The 22,872-nt window shown below is 43.4% G+C and overlaps 1 long non-coding RNA gene across 2 annotated transcripts in view; it reads left to right on the top strand.

Annotated features, from left to right (window-relative positions):
- LOC309512805 overlaps positions 1–17,184 on the top strand; it is a 159,193-nt gene extending 142,009 nt beyond the window's left edge. The window contains exons 2-4 of one of the 2 annotated variants that reach the window (XR_014211193.1): positions 15,820–16,017; positions 16,345–16,398; positions 16,519–17,184. This is a non-coding gene — a long non-coding RNA (uncharacterized lncRNA). Of the gene's footprint in view, positions 1–15,819; positions 16,018–16,344 lie in introns of both variants that reach the window. The other variant, XR_014211194.1, reaches the window with a different exon arrangement.
- Positions 17,185–22,872: the final 5,688 nt, after the last annotated feature.

Below are 22,872 nucleotides of genomic sequence, written 5' to 3'. Positions count from 1 at the left end.
GGACAAGTGCAATAACATGGACCTTCTAACCACAGACCATACATTTAAACAAATTTTCCCCAAAAAGATAAAAAGGGTTATTCTAAAAATCAGATAGGTATATAGAATTCCTTTAGATTTAACTTTGTAAGTATGTCAATCATGATGAATTTCTTAATTTTTGCTATAAATTAGACTTTTCTATGTGGGACATGTTTTGTCCCGACTCTCAAGAATCAGTGAAATGATGTATAAACATATATACAGGTCTGAACTGAATTGCACACAAACTATTTATTTACAATATGCAAGGGAACCAACATATTTAAGGGAAAAATATGTTTACAATAAATAAATAAATAAAATATACGATTTACAAAAAAATTTGGGAAGGGGAGTAGAATTGAAAGGATGCGAGGGGCCAAAAAGTAGGAAAAACACTCGGGGAAAGAAGAGTACAAATATTAGCATAACGCATTTTGCTTGAGTTTGTGGCACACAAACTTCCTCATTTCCACTGCATGGCGTTGTGTCAGTTGGCTGGGACTGATACCTCTGGTCAGGGCAAGAGCATTCTGGACAGATACATTTAAAATATTGAATGCCACATAAAAGGAGTCATTTATGTATTAAAAAAAAATTCTTACAAAAAGAAAAGCTCTGGCCATGAAGCTTTGTAATGCCTTACCAGTAGTACAAAGGCTCCACAATTGTTTCCATCTTTTTGTGATGCAGAGCAGAGACCACCATTTCTCCAGAATCCTCCCAATACGCTGATTTCACGCAGCCGCCATTTTGAAATCGAAAGTGAGGCTCCGGTGGGAAAAACCCCGGAAGTAAAGATAAACAACAATGCCTTTGGACTACCAACCTGAAGCTGCTGCCGCGATTTACACTATTGGATGTTAATATCCAATATAGGATATGTATATAGTTCATTCCTGCTTCTTTTTTACTTTCTGAATGATATAAAAAAAAAAACATTTTATTTATAAATGAATTTCACTGCATATAGTCTAAAGCATGAAAGAAATGTATGTACAGTTTTAGAATTGACACAACATCATTAAACACAACAATACGCCATCGCATTCACGACTCTCCTGTGATTAAAGGCGACACTTCCGGTTTTCTTCCCACCGGAGCCTCGCTTTCGATTTCAAAATAACGGCTGCGTGAAATCAGCATATTCTTTCGTCTTTGTGTACCTCACAGCCATATACTTCCTGAGTAAAGAAGTGGAATACATTCAATTATTTACAAGGTAAAAATGAGTATTTCTAATGTGGCCTAGTTCAACTTAAAGGGGACCTATTATGCCCCTTTTTAGGAGATGTTAAATAAATCTCTGATGTCCCCAGGGTGTGTAAATGAAGTTTTAGCTCAAATGAGTTTTTTTGCAAAAAATTTTGCTTGCCGTTTCTGTGTTCATCCCTTTAAAACTTTCAAGAAGAGGGCGGGGCTTCAAGAGTTCATACTCCTCAGTCAGGAGGACGCACTGAAAATATCAGAAACTCTCAGTAGCGATGTTCAGTTTGAACCGGAGTCGGACAACCCTCCTCAGACTCGACGCTCAGTTTGAGCCAGTTTAAGGACTTAAATTTCATTTAAGTTTTTTTCAATGAAAAATTGGTAATGTGAAATCAGTCATACAAAGGGTATCGAACCAGAGATTACCTGTAGGAGGTGGTCTCAGTTTGGTAGCAATGGAACTGTGGCGTGATTCACGGGAATGTGAAAGCAACTCAGGTGCACACTTGTTCAGGAAGTAAAGTAGCTGGAAGTTAAGTGACGACGTCAAAACACATGGTCATGATACTGGCGATGATTTTCCCTGGATATGAGCGAGAGTGAGCGTGCACAGTGTGTGCAATCAGAGTGGCTAATTAATGGCTTGCAATTTAGCCATCTCTATAAAGGAGTCTGTTTGCAAGTAGCAGAAAGCTGCCTTCACTCAACCTATAGATCCACGTGCCATTCACTCTGCTGTGTATAATAGCGCCAAAATAATAAAAAAGTATATATTGCACTTCTGTTTTCCATCATGCACTGTGATGATACGATATACGTGGGGTGCGCCGGGAACACTCGCACTTGAACCTCAACAAACGTGTCCAATATGAAGATCAATATGATGGCCGATAAGCAAGCAGAACTTAGTTCTGTTGGAGTGAAAATATGTACAGTATGACACTACACTATGATTAAAAAAAACATGTACAGTAACATTACTCAATTTGTAAAAATCCCATATGTGACATTGTTCCCTGAAAAATGAGTCCAGTACTGATACTTCCATATTTGGAACATCTGCTACCAGAAGTATCCAGTGATTGCCCCTCACATGGATTGGAAGGAAAATCCACTTCATTCGGGAGAACGCCATCTTGGAACGAATTTTAAAATGGTTAGTTCCAGTCCAATATTTGTATTGTGTGGCAGAAATCATCAATCAAAAGGTGGGTCACCATTCATAGCCATCTCAGAACAGGCACCATGTAACCATTTTATAAAGGCAATAAGGTCTAGTGCTGTATCGTGAATAAGTCAAGGCTGAAGGACGTTGTTAGGCGCAAAGAATTCACAATACAGCACAGCCTCATGTACCTTATTGCTTACAGACATCAAGAAAACTGTGAAATGGTTGCAATTCACTTTAATTCTATGGAGAAAAAAAAATGTAGTTATACTGAATGGCAACAGTCTGACATTTTTGTGTTTCCAGGAAGGAAGTCATGTGGTTTTGAAATAATATGAGAGAGCAAATAACAGAATTTTCATTTTTGAGTTAACTAATCATTAAAGACTCATTAAACAAATACCCAAAGCAGATAGCACCATTGATGCAACAATTTCTGAATATCACTTCAATTCAATTTACTATAAAAGCATTTAATTTTTTAGATACTAATGAAAAGGAATGCATATTGCCTCTATGTTCAGATGACAAAGTAGGTACTACCTGTGTTAAAGGGATAATTCCCCCAAAAATGAAAAAATCGGTCGTCTTTACTCACCCTTATGTTGTTTCAAACCTGTATAAATGTCTTTCTTCTGCTAAACACAAAATATATTTTGAAGAATGTTGATAACCAGACAGTTGATGGTAGCCGTTGACTTCCATAGTAGAAGAAAAAAAAAAAGAAGAAAGTCACTGACTACCGTCAGTAGATACCAACATTATTAAAAATATAATCTTTTGTGTCCAACAAAAGAAAGATACTCAAACAGGTTTGGAACAACATAAGGGTGAGTAAATTACAATTTAAATTTTTGGGTGAATTATCCCTTTAACATAGCAAAATGTAAATATTGTAAGATTTACACTAGTCATAATCACCTTTTCAAACATCCAGGCATCAAATCTGTCACGTTCCCAGAGCACAGGCATGTATGTAGAAATATTGAAACAGCAGTAGCCAGTGTTGGCTTCAATGTTGTTTTCGAGCATCAACGTGTCCAAATATGCATTTATCACCTGTGACAAACAGTAAAGAAACTTAGTTTTGAAGATTTCAACCTTATTCTTTCCTTTTGACCTATCATGATACTTAATTCTACCTTATCATTTAACCAGTGAGGATGTTTCAGAGATTCAAAATCACTGCTCTCTAACACCTGTCCACAGACGGACAATCTAACTCCACTGTCTACCTCAATCTCATGCTTGCTGAGCTCTGCCAGAAGTGTCTCAGCCTCTGTCAAATAATACCATATTTTACATTTCAAAATTGCAAATGGTAAATTGCAATAACACACCTAAACAATTTACATCAATATAGTTGCAGTATATTAAATGTATAACTTTAACATACTACTCACCTGGCAAATCTATTGCAGCAAAGTCTGTCAACAAGTTCTCCTTCAAAAAAACAGACTGGTCCCCTGTGTCACGTACAACATTAAAAAAAAAAAGTTGCATTGAATGATGCATGTTAACATGGATGCAGACAGCAGTCCTTCCCATAGTAACCTTACCACTGTTTCTTTTCTCAATTCTACTTCTTTTGCCTTTCACCTTTCCTTTTCTTTTCCGGGTTGGAAGTACACGCAGTTTCAGATTGTCATCTTGCTTACTTAGTGTGCGTCTTCTTTTGGGACAAAGAATTTCATCTTTCCTGTAATTTCATGAATGACTGCAGTTGCATTTAGCAACAACTCATGATCCACACATATGTATGATAGATCCTGGAGAATTTTTAATTTCTCTCGCAGGGCACACTGTGCAGTGGAAACTCCATTTGCCTCTGTGTCTGTCTTCGTACACTGAATGTCATGACAGTCTATGGCAACAGGGTGTTCAGTATTGTCCTCGTCATTACATGTCGGTGTGGTGCCCACGAGGCTATTGATGCAGACAGTATCGCCATGGTCAATCACTTCTTTCACCTTCAAATTTTTCTGACTTGACACAACATCCGTGTCAAGAGTGACATATGGACTGCTGATATAATCTGGACACAATGAGTACCATGAGCTGTCAGTGTGTTTGAAAACAGCAAAAAAAATGCTTGCAGGGTAAAAAAGTGGACTTAAAAGATCTGCATTCACATGACGGAAGACGGTCTTTGTCTCCGAGATCCACAGAGTACCATTCACATGATTGCTCACTCTGGACTTCATAAAGCCCCTTACTCTGCTCTTGAACTTGTTGGGAGGTATAACTGTTATAGAGACTTTTGGACTGTTAGGTTTTTGTAAGGTACTGGATGAGTAAACCCCCCTGGGTGCCGGTCAGAGCACCAATAATGAGGAGACAGGTAATCAAGTTTAGTCTGTGTATTAGCAGGGAAAGGTAGGGCCACAGATGTACAGTGACAGATGTAGATACTCTGCAAAAATAAGTACAATAAAGAGATAAGTGAAATGGAAGTGAAACTAAAATACATACAACAGCAAACATTCACGGTTGCATAGTGAAATCAAAGTATTCCTAATTCACATCAGTGATATTTCTTTCATAAACATACAAATAAATGAAGGAAAGAGGGTATTCCACAGAGAACTACAAGCAATAAGTGATAACGTGTCACTATAAATATACAGCTCCCATATAGATAGAATGGTGACGTATATGAACTGTATTTACATAAACATAATGCTAATCACTGATTCTGTATTGTAGCTTCTAGACAGAACAACATGGTATCATTAAAACATTGTTAGGAACCAATAACACTGATTTACATCCAAGTTATGAATGAATAATCGCAAATATGAAAATATCACTAAACTGAATACCACAGAATGATCGTTACAGGGCATGTTTGGGCATGTTCGTCTGAAAACAGACGCATATAACACGAAAGCAATCACTGTTAACACAAATATAAATACAATCGGCTTACTTTGTGGTCAGTGACTAACACCTTGATGTTCAATCTGCAGCAATCCCCACAACCAAACTAGGATCGTCATTCTTTCAGCCAGCAGCTCGAATAGATTGCACGAACACAGCAAACAATGACAGCTTAACGAACTACGCTGCCCTCTTTCGTCATACTACTATGACTACAGTTTCATAATTAAAGTCCCTTTGCAGGAGCCTTCAATACAGCCGCCCCCAAAGATGCAAAGCATCTTTGCTTCCATGAAAGGCGACTTAACCAGTCAGTGCTGGGGGCCTATCCTTTGGTAATGCCGGCAGGATTACCAGGCGGGCTACCGGTCGGGTATACACTTGACCCTTTATCTGCACATCAGCGGACCTGACATGACCATCGGGGCTTTGGTAGGTCTTGATCACTTGTCCTACAGGCCATAGGCTCCGAGGTAGTTGGGGGTCCACAATCATCACAACCGTCCGTTCCTTTAGGTTGGGAGGAGAGGCCTGCCATTTCTGCCGGGTTTGGAGACTAGGGAGGTAGTCCCGTATGAACCTGGACCAGAAACGATCCGCTATGATCTGGGAGTGTCTCCAGTGACGGCGACTCAACATCTCTGACTCGGGGTACACGGCTTGAGGCAGAGATCCATCGGGCCGCCCCATGAGGAGACTATTTGGTGTCACCGGGTCAGCCACGTCTGACGATACATAGCCCAAGGGTTTCGAGTTCAGAATGGCTTCTACTTCCAACAAGACCGTCATTAAGACCTCCTCCGGAACTGACTGTGGACCCAAAACTGTGTACAAGGCTGATTTAACTGACCTTACCTCCCTCTCCCAAACTCCACCAAAGTGAGGGGCAGATGGAGGATTAAAGTGGAAGTGGATTCGTTGGCGGGCAAGTTGACGCTGCAGGTCAGGAAGCAGTGCGGCATAAGCTTCCCGTAACTCCCTTTGACCCCCGCGGAAGTTCGTACCTTGATCCGACCATAATTCTGCAGGTGTTCCTCTTCTCGCGATAAACCTTCTAAGGGCCATAAGGAATGAGTCACTACTCATGCTCGGGAGTAGGTCCAAATGCACAGCTCTTGTGGTCAGGCATTTAAAGAGAATACCCCAACGCTTCTCGGTACGTCTCCCAATTTTGACTAACAGGGGGCCAAAGCAATCCACTCCACAAGAATGGAAGGCAGGCTTATAAAGTTGTAATCGCGCAGAAGGTAAATCCGCCATTTTAGGGATCGTCGGTTGGGCCCTCCACCGTTGACATTCTGGGCAGTCGCGCTGAAACCGCCGGATTGCTTCGCGGCCTCTGAGAATCCAGTAGTATCTCCGGATCTCCCCGAACAACCTTTCCGATCCAGGGTGATGTAACTGGTCATCATAATGCTGAATGATCAAACGTGTGACGGGGTGACTAGAATCCAGGACCAGAGGATGTAAAATGGAATCTTCAAAGCCGGACACTCTGCGCAAACGACCTCCCACCCTCATCAGACCGCTTGACGGATCTATTTCAGGAGCTAGGGTAATTAGTCGACTCCCAGACCTTACTGGCTTTCCAGTCTCTAGCAGTTTATAATCCTCAGGGAAGGATTCCTGCTGCACCTGTTTGAGGATACGGACCTCAGCCTGGCGGTAATCCTCAGCTCCTGGAGAAGTCCCTGAATCCAAGTTGGGCCGAAGTTCTTGTGTTGTAACATCCAATAGTTCTTGCCAGGTGTTATAGTTCCATCCATCCATGTTGCCAGAAGAGGGAGACATGGTATTGATCCCACAGAAGGTGGATTTCCGCAGTTCAACTTGGTCTATCTTGGGCTCAGACTTGGGGATTACTGGCCATTCTTTGGTGTCCCGAAGGAGGAAAGCGGGTCCTTGGGACCATCGGTTTGGTGCAGCAAGGTATTGGAGAGGTCGTCCTTTCGTGAGGTCATCAGCGGGGTTGTCCGCAGAGCCTACATAACGCCAAGAGCATCAGCTCCTGGATCTCAGCGATTCTGTTTCCCACGAAGACCCGGTAGCGACAGGACTCCGAATGCAACCACTGGAGGACAGTGGTGGAGTCAGTCCAAAGGAAAATAGACTTGACCTGTAGAGTCAACTCAGTTTCAAGTAACTTAGCCAACTGTGCCGCAACCAGACTTCCACAGAGTTCCAGCCTTGGAATGGAGTGAACTCGTTTAGGAGTGACACGGGAGCGTGCTATGATGAAGGACAGGTAAGTCTGACCTGCCTGGTCAGTGGTTCGGAGGTAAGCTACTGCTCCATATGCCTGCTCAGAGGCATCCGAGAAGATATGCACCTCATGGCTAACTCCATTCATACCAACCTCAGGAGGGACATAAGGCCGGGGAAAGGAGATACAGGGAAGGTATCGGAGTTCTTCCTCCCATCCACTCCAGGATTGTAGGAGCTCAGGGGGCAGGTTAGGGTCATCCCACCCTCTCTGCCGGTTCCACAGTTGCTTAATGATGACTTTCGCCCTAGTCGTATAAGGTAGAAGCCATCCCAGGGGGTCGTACTGGGTAGCGAGGACCTTATAGATGTTCCTCAAAGTGGGAGTCTGGTATATCACAGGGCGATGTTTGTAGGACAAAGTGTCTGTCTGCCAGTTCCAGCTCAGACCCAGCGTTGACTCAGGAACATCTGGTTTCTCCTGTGTTAACCACAGCTCCACACTTGCAGCTCGGGCATCGGATGGTAGATGATTTAGCACAGAAGGATCATTACAGGCCCACTGGCGAATCACAAATCCCCCTTCTGAAAGGATATTCCGCAGTCGATCAATCAGACTCCGAGCCACATCTGCTGTGGGTAGGCTCTGCAGGCAATTATCGACATAAAAACACCTCTCCACTGAAAACCGAATTGCCTCATCCGTCAGGGGATGTTTCTGGATGTGGCGTTGCAGTGCATAGGTGGCACAGCACGGACTGGAAGTTGTGCCGAAGGGCAGTACCTGCCATTCAAGGATCTTAGGCGCCTCATCCATTTTTAGATCCCGCCACAGGAAACGAAGTAAAGGACGATCCTCAGGTATAAGGCGAACCTGATGGAACATTGCCTTAATATCCCCACTCACAGCCACCGGACGTTCCCTGAAACGGATAAGGACGCCCAACAGGGAGGCTCCAAGGGTGGGTCCTGGCAACAGGTACTGATTAAGGCTTTGTCCTTGATACTGATAGGAGCAGTTAAAGACCAATCGGCACTTCCCATTATGACTAACGAGGTGATGGGGGATGTACCAGCATTCAGGTGAGGCAGGTATAGGATCAGTCACCTCCCGAACAGCTCCTGTCTCAATGAGTTTCCTCATCTCTTCTTTATAGACCTCAGCTTTCACAGAGTCTTTCTGCAGACGCCTCTCAACACTACGGAGGGTAGGTAGGACTGATTCTTTAGGCGCGTTCAACAAAGGCATGTCCTTTCGCCGCAGCAGGGGTGTAGCCAACCGATGGATCCCCTCCATTTCGAGAGTGAGAGTCTTTTGGTCCAGCAACTGCAGCGCTTCCTGATCCTGCTTGGACCGAGTTACCTCCTTCCCCTCCCACTGTGGTACCGCATCCAACTGCCACAGTCGTTGAACATTCTGAAGAAGCTCATCATGAAGCGGAGACATAGAGGTAAGCAGGCATTGCTGTGGGGTAGGAGGACATCCCATGGATGGTATAGGACCCTGGAGCGTCCATCCTAGACGCGTGTGAACTGCAGCTGGTGCTCCCCGGACACCCCATCGAATAGGCTCTGTCGGAGTTATGAGATGGGGCTGATCAGAGCCGATGAGAAGTAAAGGTTGGACATCTGTAAGTGTATGGATTGGGAGACCACGCAAATGCCTGTACTTCTGTTGTAGCTGCTCTACAGGGTACGACTGGCGAGACAGGTTAAGACGATCGGCGGTGAAGGCATGATCGATCCTATAACTGCTCTGAGGTTTACAGAGGGGAGAGATGTGAAAGGAAATGGAGCAACCCTGAATGACCTGAATATCATCTCTCACTGTTCGCAACGGAAGATCTTCTGGGACACCCTCAATGCCCAAAGCCTTAACAGCAGTAGAGAGCAGAATGGTCCTCTCCGACCCATCATCTAGAAGGGCAAAGGTATCCAAGGTTCGATCTTCATAATGCAGATTCACTGGAACCACTTTGAGCATAACTCGTCCTCTGACAGAAGGCTTATCCAGAAAGAACCTGTCTGGGGAGGAATTTGTCAGGCAGCTCTTCTCAGGGTTAGTTGGATCCTCCTTCTGGGATTGGCTGACATTTACCTCATGGAGAGGACGGAGATGAGTACCCTGACAGAGGTTGCAAGGCTTTCTAAGGTCACACTGTGAAGCATGGTGTGCCCTAGCACAGCGCCAACAACGGTTCTTACTTCGAATCCATTTCCTGATCTGGTCGGAGTTAAGCTTACCGAAGGATGCACACTGACTCAGGTAATGCTCAGTCTTGTCACAGAAAGGACAATAACGTTTCACTTTAGCAGGTTTTGGTTGTGAAACAGGACCTTGTCGAGTGACGGAAGTCTCCACCGGGGATTCTCCAACTCCATGCAGGATGGTCACTGTCCTTTTCCCAGAATCTGACTTGGCATGCAGACCCTTAGACATCGGCTCAGTATCGTAACTGTGGCACCAAGTTTCGTAACGGAGCCAGTTTGAAAGGTCAACCAGATTAGGTGTAGTGCCAGGTTGGCGGAACATATGGCGACGAAACTCGGCTCGCTGCTCAGGGGGTAGCTTACTCACGAGGCGCGCGACGTGGGACCCACAACTCAGCTCCAGTTCACCATCACGTCCCAGGGTTCTCAACATCCCCACCAGTGACTGCACCTGGAGAGCAAACCTCTGGAAGGCAGAGATATCGCCTCGCTTTATGTCCGGACTCTCCAGGACGCTAGCAATCTTTCTTAAGGCTAACTGATGCGGTTGACCAAATTTATCATGAAGCGCTGCCATGGTATCAGTGAATGGGGTAGGTGAGTTAAGATAAGCGTCCGCTATCATTCTAGCCTCCTCAAACCTAAGGTGATCCACTAAGATCTGATATTTGAAAAGTTCGGTCCCGTCAGGGGGAAGCAGGTTCTTCAGAGCTATCCGGAGACGAGCAAACTCGCCAGGGTCAGGCCGGTTGAACTTCGGAATCGTAGGAGCAGGTCCCCTATATACATATTCAGACCCAGAATGAGGTACTGTAGGACGTAGGCTGGGCTCTACCTTTGGGGCAAAGGCTGGAGGATTAGCAGGGGCCGAGCTGAATCGTGGGGAAATAGGCACTGTTGTATGGTCAACATGTAAATGCATGGCTACCGGGTTGAGTAACTCCTGAAGCTCTTTAGGAGTAGGAGGTGGGGGAAGTCCATGAGCATCAGGCTGAGGTGGGCGTGGTTGAGGAGCTGAGAAAACAAAGGAATACTGCCTAGTCTCTGGCATCACAGGTTGGTAAACAGTGGCACCCATGTCGGACAGTGCAAGGTCATCCACCCGGTTCATCAAATCAACATCAGGCTCAGGCCATGGTGGTGGAAGCTCAGTAAAATTTCTCTCTTCGGCTAAATGTGTAGATTCATACCGCTTCGCCGGAGAACTGAATAACTGTGATGCTGTTGGCTGCTCTGGTGAGTGAATCTGGCCTCTCGCTTGACTGAGGTCAGCTCGAAGGGACTGAGTCACTTGAACTAACTCTTTGACTTCAGCACGGACTTCCCTCAGCTCCTTCATGTCTGCTTGGAAAGCCTGATGAGTTTGCTTTAGTTGTGCATGCTCATGACGCAGCTGCTGTAGCTCGAGGTCGTGTGCAGAGGTAATGAAACCAGCCCCTTGAGGTGAGGAGAATAATGGCTGATGGAATTCAGCAGGCTGCAAAGGCTGATAACCTGAGGATATCATCTGTGAGCCATCAGAATAGACCAGGTCCCCACCAGGAGGGGCAGTGTATGTCTGGAAGGATGGGGGAGGAGTCCGACGGACAGGTGCCTCCCAAGGGTGAGGGACATCACACTCAGCAACAGGTCTGCCTCGGGTATACTGTACTTCATACTGGCGAAGGTAAGCTGGAGGACGAGTAAGGCGCCTAGGACGAGCTCCTCCAGAAATCTCCTCATCAGGATCCATGATGTCAGAAGGGAATACTCATCCGGCTCGAAGGACCACTTTGTTATAGAGACTTTTGGACTGTTAGGTTTTTGTAAGGTACTGGATGAGTAAACCCCCCTGGGTGCCGGTCAGAGCACCAATAATGAGGAGACAGGTAATCAAGTTTAGTCTGTGTATTAGCAGGGAAAGGTAGGGCCACAGATGTACAGTGACAGATGTAGATAGTCTGCAAAAATAAGTACAATAAAGAGATAAGTGAAATGGAAGTGAAACTAAAATACATACAACAGCAAACATTCACGGTTGCATAGTGAAATCAAAGTATTCCTAATTCACATCAGTGATATTTCTTTCATAAACATACAAATAAATGAAGGAAAGAGGGTATTCCACAGAGAACTACAAGCAATAAGTGATAACGTGTCACTATAAATATACAGCTCCCATATAGATAGAATGGTGATGTATATGAACTGTATTTACATAAACATAATGCTAATCACTGATTCTGTATTGTAGCTTCTAGACAGAACAACATGGTATCATTAAAACATTGTTAGGAACCAATAACACTGATTTACATCCAAGTTATGAATGAATAATCGCAAATATGAAAATATCACTAAACTGAATACCACAGAATGATCGTTACAGGGCATGTTTGGGCATGTTCGTCTGAAAACAGACGCATATAACACGAAAGCAATCACTGTTAACACAAATATAAATACAATCGGCTTACTTTGTGGTCAGTGACTAACACCTTGATGTTCAATCTGCAGCAATCCCCACAACCAAACTAGGATCGTCATTCTTTCAGCCAGCAGCTCGAATAGATTGCACGAACACAGCAAACAACGACAGCTTAACGAACTACGCTGCCCTCTTTCGTCATACTACTATGACTACAGTTTCATAATTAAAGTCCCTTTGCAGGAGCCTTCAATACAATAACAACAAGCTGCCTCCAGGTTTTTCAGGCAATTTTGCACAAAGGTTCTTGGACGGTCCCAGAGGAACTCAGGAACATTAGCACTGTAGACCTTGTGTTCACTGCTGTACATGTAATTAAGTTTAGCGTATGAGAGGAGCTGCTCAGGGATGAACTCAGTAACTATTATTTCAACCAAAGATGATACTGTTTTAGTACCCGAAATCTTCAGGTAAAAGCTCTTCAATGAGTTGTTCATTGCTTCAGTGCCATTGTTTGTGGTTACAGACACATTAAATCCATGTGGAGAAAATCCTCTGCACCACCTCTGAAAATAAGAAAAAAGTAATTTAACACAAAGTAAAAAAAAAAAAAAAAACGTTCTGATCTCCCTTTACTGTCAATGTACATAAATGCATTACAATTAATTATAAACAATGAATCAGAACATCAAAAAAATGTGTATGAGCCATATTCATTTTGTATTATTTTATGTAATTTTGTTCTGTGCCACTAGGGGGCTTTGTGCTTTGTGGCTCAGCTGATCTCGGATCAGCCCAGGTAGGTCATTTAACTCAGAGGAAACCCAGACACAGGTGTTGCTGATTTGGGAAGCAAACAGTTTTCGACTGTGCCTTTGTGCCTTGCCTTTGTGGTGAACAATTCGGTTTGTTGTTTTTGTTATATGTATTATGAGTCAAGATATTGCCGCTGTATGATATATGGAGGAAAATAAACTTGCTAGATAATACTTAACATTACTGAATTTTCCGTTTGTTTAGTGTGAGGTCATACGGGCACACGTCTAAAATTAATCACGCTGTATTAGCAACCAGTACTAGACTTCGTTTAGGACTTAGTCAGTACAATTTAGGTCGAAAACTGCTTCATTTGGATAATCATTCATCGTGAGGAAGCGGACCTGTCATATTGTGGATTTAACGGTGTTCGTTTGGAAACAACGGATGTGAGGTGTAGTGATGGCAAAATGAGGCTTCCTGAACCACTGACACCTCGCAGCCCATTGCTTCAGCCAAAGGTTCATTACTCGAAGCTTCATTCAGCATTGCTCACTAGTGACACCTAGCTACTGTGCAAAGAAATAGCAGACAAATTCATTCATTCTGAACCAGTGTGAAATAACTGTATATATATTTTAGAAAAATATTTGTATAAATAAAATTATTTATTTATTTATTTATTTATTTATTTATTTATTTATTTATTTATTTTGTACTCGCTGTTGATGTATGTAACCTTTCATTTGCAATAATAAAAAGACATGAGCAGACATTTGTCCATTACTGTGTATAATATAAAATATGTATCTTTCTCTGTCTGAATTTACTTGTGCAGAGTCACACACACAGTTAATTAAATATTCATTAATTGTTTGGATAGTGACAGTATGAACAACAACAGTGACACTGTGTTGAGTGCAGTGCTTATGTTGGAGGGAGTGTAATAAAGTAAACTGCAACAGAATAGTCTGGAAGGAAGGATTACAATCGATTTTTATTGAGAAACAGAATTATTTCAAGTGTGTTGGGGTAACACACTTATTTAAAAAATGCCAGTGCCAGCTGGTATAAATGAGGATACTGATGCTTCTGTTGAGCCCAGACAGGGCAGGATTCCCTCTTTCTTGCTATCTCCATTACCAGGAAAAAGGAAGAGTCACAAAAAGCAAACAAATCCAAAAGGACAATCCAAATAAAAAAATCCAGAGCAATCCAAATAATCTTATCTAATTAATATAACAAGACTATAATATAGCTAAGCCTACTATAATTAATAATAACAATATACTATAACTATTCTAACCTGATAATGTAATAATATACAGCCCAAACACATATATGACACAATAACGACAATGACAATGATAGTTATTTAACTCTCTGACTCTTTAACACTACTACATCTGCTTCTACTACTGCTGACAACACCCACAAGGTGGCGCGAGTTTCGAGCCGCCTTTTATTCAGAAGCGACACTCAGACCGAACCGATGACGTATCCACACAAACCGAGGCCTCGTTTGTCATCAGTCACGTGATTTTCACGTTAACAACACAAGCCTCGAATCGCGGCTTCATCTGGCACGCCCATTTTTTCTCGACACACGCTCCGACGCCTCGGTTCAAATGTCACATCACTAGTGAGGTGGGCAAATGTTTGGAGTTGCCGATTGCTGAAAGGAGCTGCACCGGAGCGAGTTAAAGGGTCACCGGAATACCATCACATCGGGACATCATTCATCAAAGCCGGCCAACGCTCTATTGGGGTACGTGGTGATCAGCGCTGATATTATGAATGGCCATGGTAATTTGTGTGCACACATTCGCGTAAAACCAATGCATTGGTAGCAAACTCGCAACTGTCTAAAAATAACTTTGCGCGTCTAGACGAGTTGTTGCGCAATACAAAACTATTTTGCGGGCTTATTGAATAATAAGCCAATTCACTTTGCGTGGTCATTATGGCTGAAAAGGAAAAAGGCCAACTTGGACTTGAGACTGAACTTTGTGTGGGTGTAGGGGTAAAATCTGTAACTGAAAAACGTGTGGTTAAATTAACACCCAAAGCTTTGTTGGAAAAAATAAGCACTTTAGAAAAGGAAAGAAAGTCTAAATTTAGTAAACTGTCGAACGCAAAAAATTCTATTGTTAAAATGATTGGTGATAAAGAGCATGTAAGTGAGGTTGAAAATGAATTTAACATGTTCAATAAGTTGTGTGACGAGATACAGCATGTACATACATCTTTATTGGGTTTATTGCCTGCTGATGAAGCAAACAAACATGAAATATGGTACCAAGCTAAAATGTTGAGTTTCAATGAGTTTTTTGTGGGTACAAATCAATGGTTGTGTGACACTAAAGCTTGTTCAGTTACCAAAGTGGATGATGATCATGATGATTTGCCGGGTCAAATTGAAACTCAAACTGTTGTTGTCAATGCTGAAAATGGAAATGAGGTTGATGCCAGCAATGGAACAAGAGCTGCTGGTGGAAAGGATGAGGAAGAGGAGGATCAGATTCAACCTCAAGACAGCATTTCAAACGTGCAGTCAAGGCACCATGGCTCAAGTAGCGGATCCTCCAGTAGCAGATCCTCCACTTCTTCAGCCAGACGCAGGGCGAAGGCGGAACAGGCCGCGCTCTTGGCTCGAGCTGCTGCCTTAAAGGATAAGCATGCATTGGAGGAGCAGGAGCTCATCTTGAGGAGGAAAAAGGAGCAGCTTGAGCTGGACATTGAGATAGCTGCCACTTCTGCTAAGCTAGCAGTGCTACAGGTTGGTAGCAGCATCCATTCAAGGCAATCTGATGAAATGGCTTCCTATATCAGGAAAGGGGCTAGATCTAAGCTCCCGCCCAGGCACGTGCAGAGTTGGGTGCTCCAGCACCTGCCCTTTTGCCCCTTGGTGCCCAAAGTGCCCTTTTGTCAAGGCAAAATTTCCTCTCCTTTTTTTTTATTAAAGGCCCTTTTGTGGATGCCTGCCCAATCTAACTATTAGTAAAATTAATGAATAATAATTTAGCCGTAAATAAAATGACCCACATGATGACCTTTCACCTTACGAACTCATCCGGGACGATTCCTCACGCTGCACGCGCATTTTTTAATTTCGCGCGGCTACGCGCACTACAAGAGGATATCTTCAACTCTGCGGCTGCTGGTAAGTGGTGTTTCATTCTCAGCGAAGTGCTTTTGATGTCTGTTTACTTATTATTATTATTTTACAAGAACGACGTGAAGAGAGCATGCAGACAGAGATGTTGTATTGCTGTGTGTAGGCTGTAGAAGTAACGTTAGTTTGCTGTTTGAGAGAGACAAGTTTCAGAGGGTCTGGTCTTTTTATGTTATTTGACTAAAAACTATTATTTATACTTTAAACTATTGTTATTATTTCTACAGTATTAATAAAAAAAAAAACGTAGAGTGCCTTAAAAATTATTATCACAACACTGGTAAGGCTTACCAGTATCTTATGTTTTGTGTGCAGCAGCCTCTGTGAACATCTCCCCCAGCAGCCTGGGCAGAGTCAGCTTTACAGCAGGTCAGTGAGCTAGTGAGCCAGTTCCAAACACTGTCAGCAATCTTTACATCTTGTCATGGTCACATAAAAATTGTTTAATCAGCTAATATATCTCCTGTATGTTTGTTTTAATGTCTACAGTCTCAGATCAACTCCAGCAGTATCATCATCATCATCATCATCATCAGCAGCAGCAGTAACAACAACAACAGCAAAGGCAGCAAACTCACTTAAGGACTTTAGTAAGAATTTACCAGAACAGGTACCACATTAATGTTAAAAATCTTGTAAAGTATTAATTGCTGTATTTTTTCTGTTTGCTTTGTTTTTATTTTCATTGTATAAATGTAACTCTTGTATTTTTGTAAATCAGTTTATGCCATGAAAGTAGCCACAGATGCTGACATGGCATTAAATAAAACTGTACTGAACGAAACATGGGCCACGTTGATTTTGTCCTACACAGTTTACTATTACAGCTGTTCTTTATTATTCTGTTTAACAGAGAAGAAAAAAGCCATCAGGTTGGGACAACTTAAGATACTTCAGTTTCTAATCCCAGAGTTATTAATAGGTGCACATAAATTATTATTTTTTTACTCTTAAACTTAAAATTAGTCTTTTCTGTTCTGTTTCTTTTTCAAAACTGCATCAATGCATTTGCTGCCGTATCGATACAGAATCATCCATATTGATATATTGCTGTATTGATATTTTGAGCACAGCCCTATTTAAAGCCTTGTTCCATGTGCCCCCTTTTATACTTTGAGCACCTGCCCCTCCAGAGGTCTCTGCACGGCCCTGCTCCCGCCCACCTCTCTCAATCCACAGGCCTCAATATTTGTGCCTCTGCCTTCACAGCGACATGCATCTCTACCACTACAAAGCAATGCTTCACCATTAGCCACGCCAACTATCTTGCCAAAGCCAACTGTCATTCAAGGCTCTCAACCCCCTCAGTTACAATCAAACACAACCTTCAGTCAAAGCTTTCAACCCACTCTAGACCAACAAGTGTTTCAACCCCTGCAAGGCCAACATCAGACAGCAGGTCTCTACAATTTGCTGCAACAACAGAATGACATAACAGCTCTCCTTGTCAAAATGCAAACGTTACAACTGCTGCCGCGCCGAGAAATTCCAATTTATGATGGAGATCCTCTAAGGTTCAACACATTTATAAAGGCGTTTGAACACTGCGTGGAAGCAAAGACCAGCTGTAAAGGAGACTGTTTGTACTATCTTGAGCAATTTGTGACCAGTCACGGAGAGTAGGGACACAAGTCGGTTCTGGGGCATTTTGAGTTATTCACATATTCTGAAAGTGTAGTATTCAAGCTTTCCAACGATGTGTAACACATGTAAATCTGATAATATTTGGAGAAGTTGTGGCCATTTGAAGGTAGGCACTTAAAAAAAACTGAAATGGTAGAAATCTGCTTCTAAAGATTGGCAAGTTCTCGCCCTTCTGGGAATGACAATAGGGCTCATTTACATCTCATTTAGATAAGTCATACCCCCTGTAAAGCTCCCCCGTCTCCCCCTCCCCCCTGAATGTACCAATTCTACAAATTCTCTAAATAAAACATCTCCAGTTAACTGGCAGAGCATTCATTTCGTTCGTTTTTTAAATAAGATACTAGCGCTGAAATGTGTTTTTTTTTTTATCAAGTGATCAAAGTGCTCGTTGCCGCTGCGATCAGTGGCGCAGATACACGCGTTTACTCGTGTGGCTCGCACACACTGCATTGTCTTCACTCGACGCGCGCTTCAATCCGTTGCGTTGCGGATACTCTCTATTCGTTCTGTTGAAATAACAAAATAATTCAAAAGTTTGCGTGTCCCTGCTTGATATACAACCACTGATGAACATAATCGTTTTGATGAGAGAAAAAAAACTATACGAAAAAAATAAAAAATCCATACAAGGGCAGATTCGAACTCTCAACCTCTGACACGGCTGGTGAAAGCTCTACCACTGTACCATTCATATACATGTTAATTATATAGGTGGATCTATGTATTGGCACTGACAACATGTATTAGGCTACATCTCATTAAACGACAAATTAAACCCCATGTAACCTACTATTTAAATCGATTGCTGGACATCGTAATGTTATTGGCGTCCATGTTCATTGAATTTTGAAATCAGATAGAGCCGGCCAGAGCGCTGCATAATAAGTAGCCACGCCGCCTTATTCAGTATGGAAATACACACCCACAATGACACGCCCCTACTGCGTGCTAGAATCTCCGAAAAACAAGGCCGATTTCAACATCAAAATGTACGCTTTTAAATATACCAATACTGCTATCTCAAACATGGAGAGGCTTCTTTGTGATCTCAACTAACAGGTTCTGCAAAAAAACGAAAATCACCAATTTGGAAAAAAAACGCTTCTTTCTCATTTTCCTCGAAAGTTGTGCTGCCGACTTGTGTCCCTAGTTTCCGTGACGGGTCACATTTACTAGGGGGCAGCCAAGGGATATTGTGCGCAGCTGCCTTCATATGACTGCAGATAAAGGATTTGCTGTTGCCAAAAAATTGCTCAAGGAGCACTTTGGAAATGAGTTTAAGATAACAGAGGCCTACATGGAGAAGGTCACAGGATGGCCAAGTATCAAAGCTGAGGATCCCAAAGCGCTCAAAGCTCCAATGCTATGGATGATCTTCAGTACTTGGAGGAACTTAACATGCCAGCAAACATAAAGATTCTGAGTCAGAAGCTTCCGTATAAACTCAGAGACGAGTGGAGAGCAAAGGCATGTGAGATACTGGAGAAAACAGGTCGAAGAGCACGATTCTCAGACATTGTGGAGTACATCGAGCGCCAGGTCAGAATCACTTCAGATCCAGTCTTTGGTGATATACAGGACACTTCACCTGTTATCAAAGGGGCTACAAAAGCAAGCAAATCACATGTGAAACCTCAGCTGGGAAGAAACAGCTTTGCAACACTGGTGGTCATTGAGGATGGATACAGCAAACCAGATAGTAACAAGAAGGAAAAGGCTCAGAACAAAGTGACATCCTTTACCAAGACTGATTCTATTTCCTGTCTGTATTGTGCTGCTGGTAATCATGTTTTGGAACAATGTTTTAAACTGGGGAAAAAGACACACAGGGAGAAACTAGACTATCTAAAGGAGAAAGGTTTGTGTTTCAGTTGTTTGTGCACAGGACACTTGAGTAAGAATTGCGACAGGTGCATAATTTGCAACAAGTGCAACCGAACGCACCCCAGTGTTTTGCACATAGGAGAGAAGGAAAGGGTTACTCAAAAGGATCAGAAGGATGGTGAGCAGAAAATTACTGAGCAGTCAAATACTTCTGACAGCTGTACAGCATCCTCCGCTTGTTGTCTTACAGGGGCTGGCCACTGCAATGGAATTCTTCCCATTTTGCCTGTTAAGGTGAAGTGCTTAAAGGGAAACAAGGTTATTGAAACCTATGCTTTTCTGGACCCAGGGAGTACAGGAACTTTCTGCACCAGGAAACTCATTGACAAATTGAACATGGAAGGGCGCAAATGCAAGATTCATATCCGCACCTTGGGCTATTGGGCATCCTGGCCAAATTTGCCCCTTGGCCTCTGTCCATCATGGCCTCCTAATCATCCCCATATACTGATTGTCTTCATCACTGTCTCCTCTCCACCAGTAAGCTGGTGTGTGGTGGGCGTTCTGGCGCAATATGGCTGCCGTCGCATCATCCAAGTGGATGCTGCACATTGGTGGTGGTTGAGGAGATTCCCCCCATCTATGTAAAGCGCTTTGAGGTCTCAGAAAAAGCGCTATATAAATGTAACGAATTATTATTATTATTATAATAATAACGCAGTAGAAAGCTCCGTTGTTGATGGTTTGGAAATTTCTGGATTTTCTGGTGAGTGCTTCTATCCACTTTCCAAAGTGTGTACCCAGAAAGAGATGCCTGTCTCTACAGCCAACATAATCAGCGAAAGGGAGCTGAGAAAATGGCCTTATTTAGAGGATGTAAAAATTCCCCATATAAATGCTGATGTTGACCTGTTAATTGGCACAAACGCCTTCAAGTTGATGGAGCCTTGGGAGGTGATTAACAGTTGTGAAGGTGAAGGACCCTACGCGATCAGAACCCTACTGGGATGGGTAATAAATGGTCCATTACGGGGAAGTAGCGACTGTGGAAGTGACCACCCTTCAGTTTATGCCAACAGAATTGCCATTGACAGAATTGAAGAACTGTTAACCAGCCAGTACAACTACGACTTCAATGAGGCAAGCTTCTGCAGAACAGGAAATGTCAAGGGAAGAAAATAAGTTTGTGGAGATAATGGAAAGCTCTGCTCAGCTTCAAAACGGACACTACACGTTTCAAATGCCTTTCAAAGGGAAAGATGTTTCGATGCCGAGCAACCTCGGTGTTGCCATGCAACGTGTTCGTGGTCTAAAAAGGAGACTTCAGAAAGACGCAAGCTTTCATGAGGAGTACAAAAACTTTCTTGCTGATGTCATTAGCAATGGCTATGCCGAAGAAGTGCCGCAACATCAGTGGAAACGCCAACAGGGAAGGTGTGGTATATCCCGCACCACGGTGTGTACCATCCACGGAAAGGAAAGCTACGAGTGGTGTTTGACTGTGGAGCAGAGTATAAAGGGATCTCGCTCAACAGTCCGCTCTTGCAAGGACCGAACCTCACTAGCTCATTGGTTGGAGTTCTTATGAGGTTCAGACAGGAACAGGTGGCCATAATGGCAGACATAAAGGCTATGTTCCACCAGGTTAAGGTGGCAGAGAAACACCGGGACTACTTAAGATTCTTATGGTGGCCTCAAGGTAACCTGGAGCAAGGTCTTGTAGAGCATCGCATGACGGTCCATTTATTTGGAGCGGTTGCATCGCATGACTGTCCATTTATTTGGAGCGGTTTCATCACCCAGTGTCACCTGCCTTGCTCTTAGAAAAACCGCTGAAGACAATCAGGCCAACTTTCCAACAGAAGTGATTAAAACAGTCAACCGAAACTTCTATATGGATGACCTACTGAAGAGTCTACCCTCTGAAGAAGATGCAGTCACCATGGTTAAGAACCTTATAACCATTTGCGGCAGAGGAGGGTTTACCCTCACTCAATGGATTAGTAATAGTCGAGAAGTGCTGCAAAGCCTCCCAGAGGATCTCAAGTCCAAGAACCTGCATGAGCTTGATCTGGACAGGGATAAGCTGCCGTTGGACAGAGCTTTGGGTTTGCAGTGGTGTATCGAGACGGATACTTTCAAATTCAAGCTGGAAGTCAAGGAGAAGCCGGCAACCAAGCGAGGCATGCTATCCATCATCAGTTCCGTCTACGATCCATTGGGGTTCCTGGCACCTCTAGTACTCCCTGCCAAGCTGCTGTTGCAGGGGTTATGCAGGACGAAGTGTAATTGGGACGATCCAATACCTCCAGCTTTCCAGCAGAAGTGGAACAAATGGCTGATAGATCTTGAGAAGGTGGCATATTTCAAGATCCACAGATGTGTGAAGCCTGCAGGATTTGGGAGGACTGTCAGCGCCCAACTGCATCACTTCGCCGACGCGAGCGAGAACAGCTATGGTACGGCTACTTACCTGAGGATGCAGAACATGGATGAGAGGGTTCATGTTTCTTTCTTATTCGGCAAAGCCCGAGTGGCCCCCCTGAAGACTGTCACCATTCCCCGTTTAGAGCTCACCGCTGCCGTTGTTGCAGTACGAGTGGACAAGATGCTTCAATCGGAGCTCCAGCTTCCACTAAAGAAGACTTGCTTTTGGACTGACAGCATATCAGTTCTTAAGTACATAAAGAATGAGGACCGAAGATTTCAAACTTTTGTAACAAACTGTAACAAATTGAGCAGTGGAGATACGTTCCCACATCTCTGAACCCTGCTGACGATGCTTCACGTGGATTGAAGGCAGAAGATCTTGTAAAGCACAGATGGATAGAAGGCCCGGAATTCCTACGGGAACCTGAAGAAACGTGGCCAACATTTCCTGTGGATACAAGTGTCACTGCCGACGACCCAGAAGTAAAGAGAAGTCTGACGGTCAATGCGATACTTGTTGACACCAACGCCACATCGCAACTGATGACCCATTTCTCTGATTGGCAAAGATTGAAAGTTGCAGTTGTGTGGCTCATTAAGCTGAAAGGAACTCTGCTCAAACTGAAAGAAAAAAGAAAAGAGTTGGAGCGTGCAAACACCAGTGCTATTGGAGCAGCAAGGTTGGATGTGCAAAAGGAGATGCAAGCTTTCTCAACATCGCTTGGGAATCAGAAGGTGACGCTGGAAGATCTCTTGGAGGCTGAGACCTCCATAATCGCTTTTTGCCAGCAAGAGAGATTCCCCACTGAATTTGCTGCACTAACCTCTGGCAAGCCACAAGTGCCGAGAAGTAGCAGCATCCTCAAATTGGATCCGGTTCTAGAAGGAGGACTTCTACGAGTTGGGGGACGGCTAAAAAAAAAAAGGCAGCAATCCCTGAGG

The sequence above is a fragment of the Leuciscus leuciscus genome (genome assembly GCF_965113295.1).
Source record: "Leuciscus leuciscus genome assembly, chromosome: 1".
Lineage (NCBI taxonomy): Eukaryota > Metazoa > Chordata > Actinopteri > Cypriniformes > Leuciscidae > Leuciscus > Leuciscus leuciscus.
Note: the sequence above shows the minus strand (reverse complement) of the source record. Positions and strands in the feature narration are given on the sequence as shown.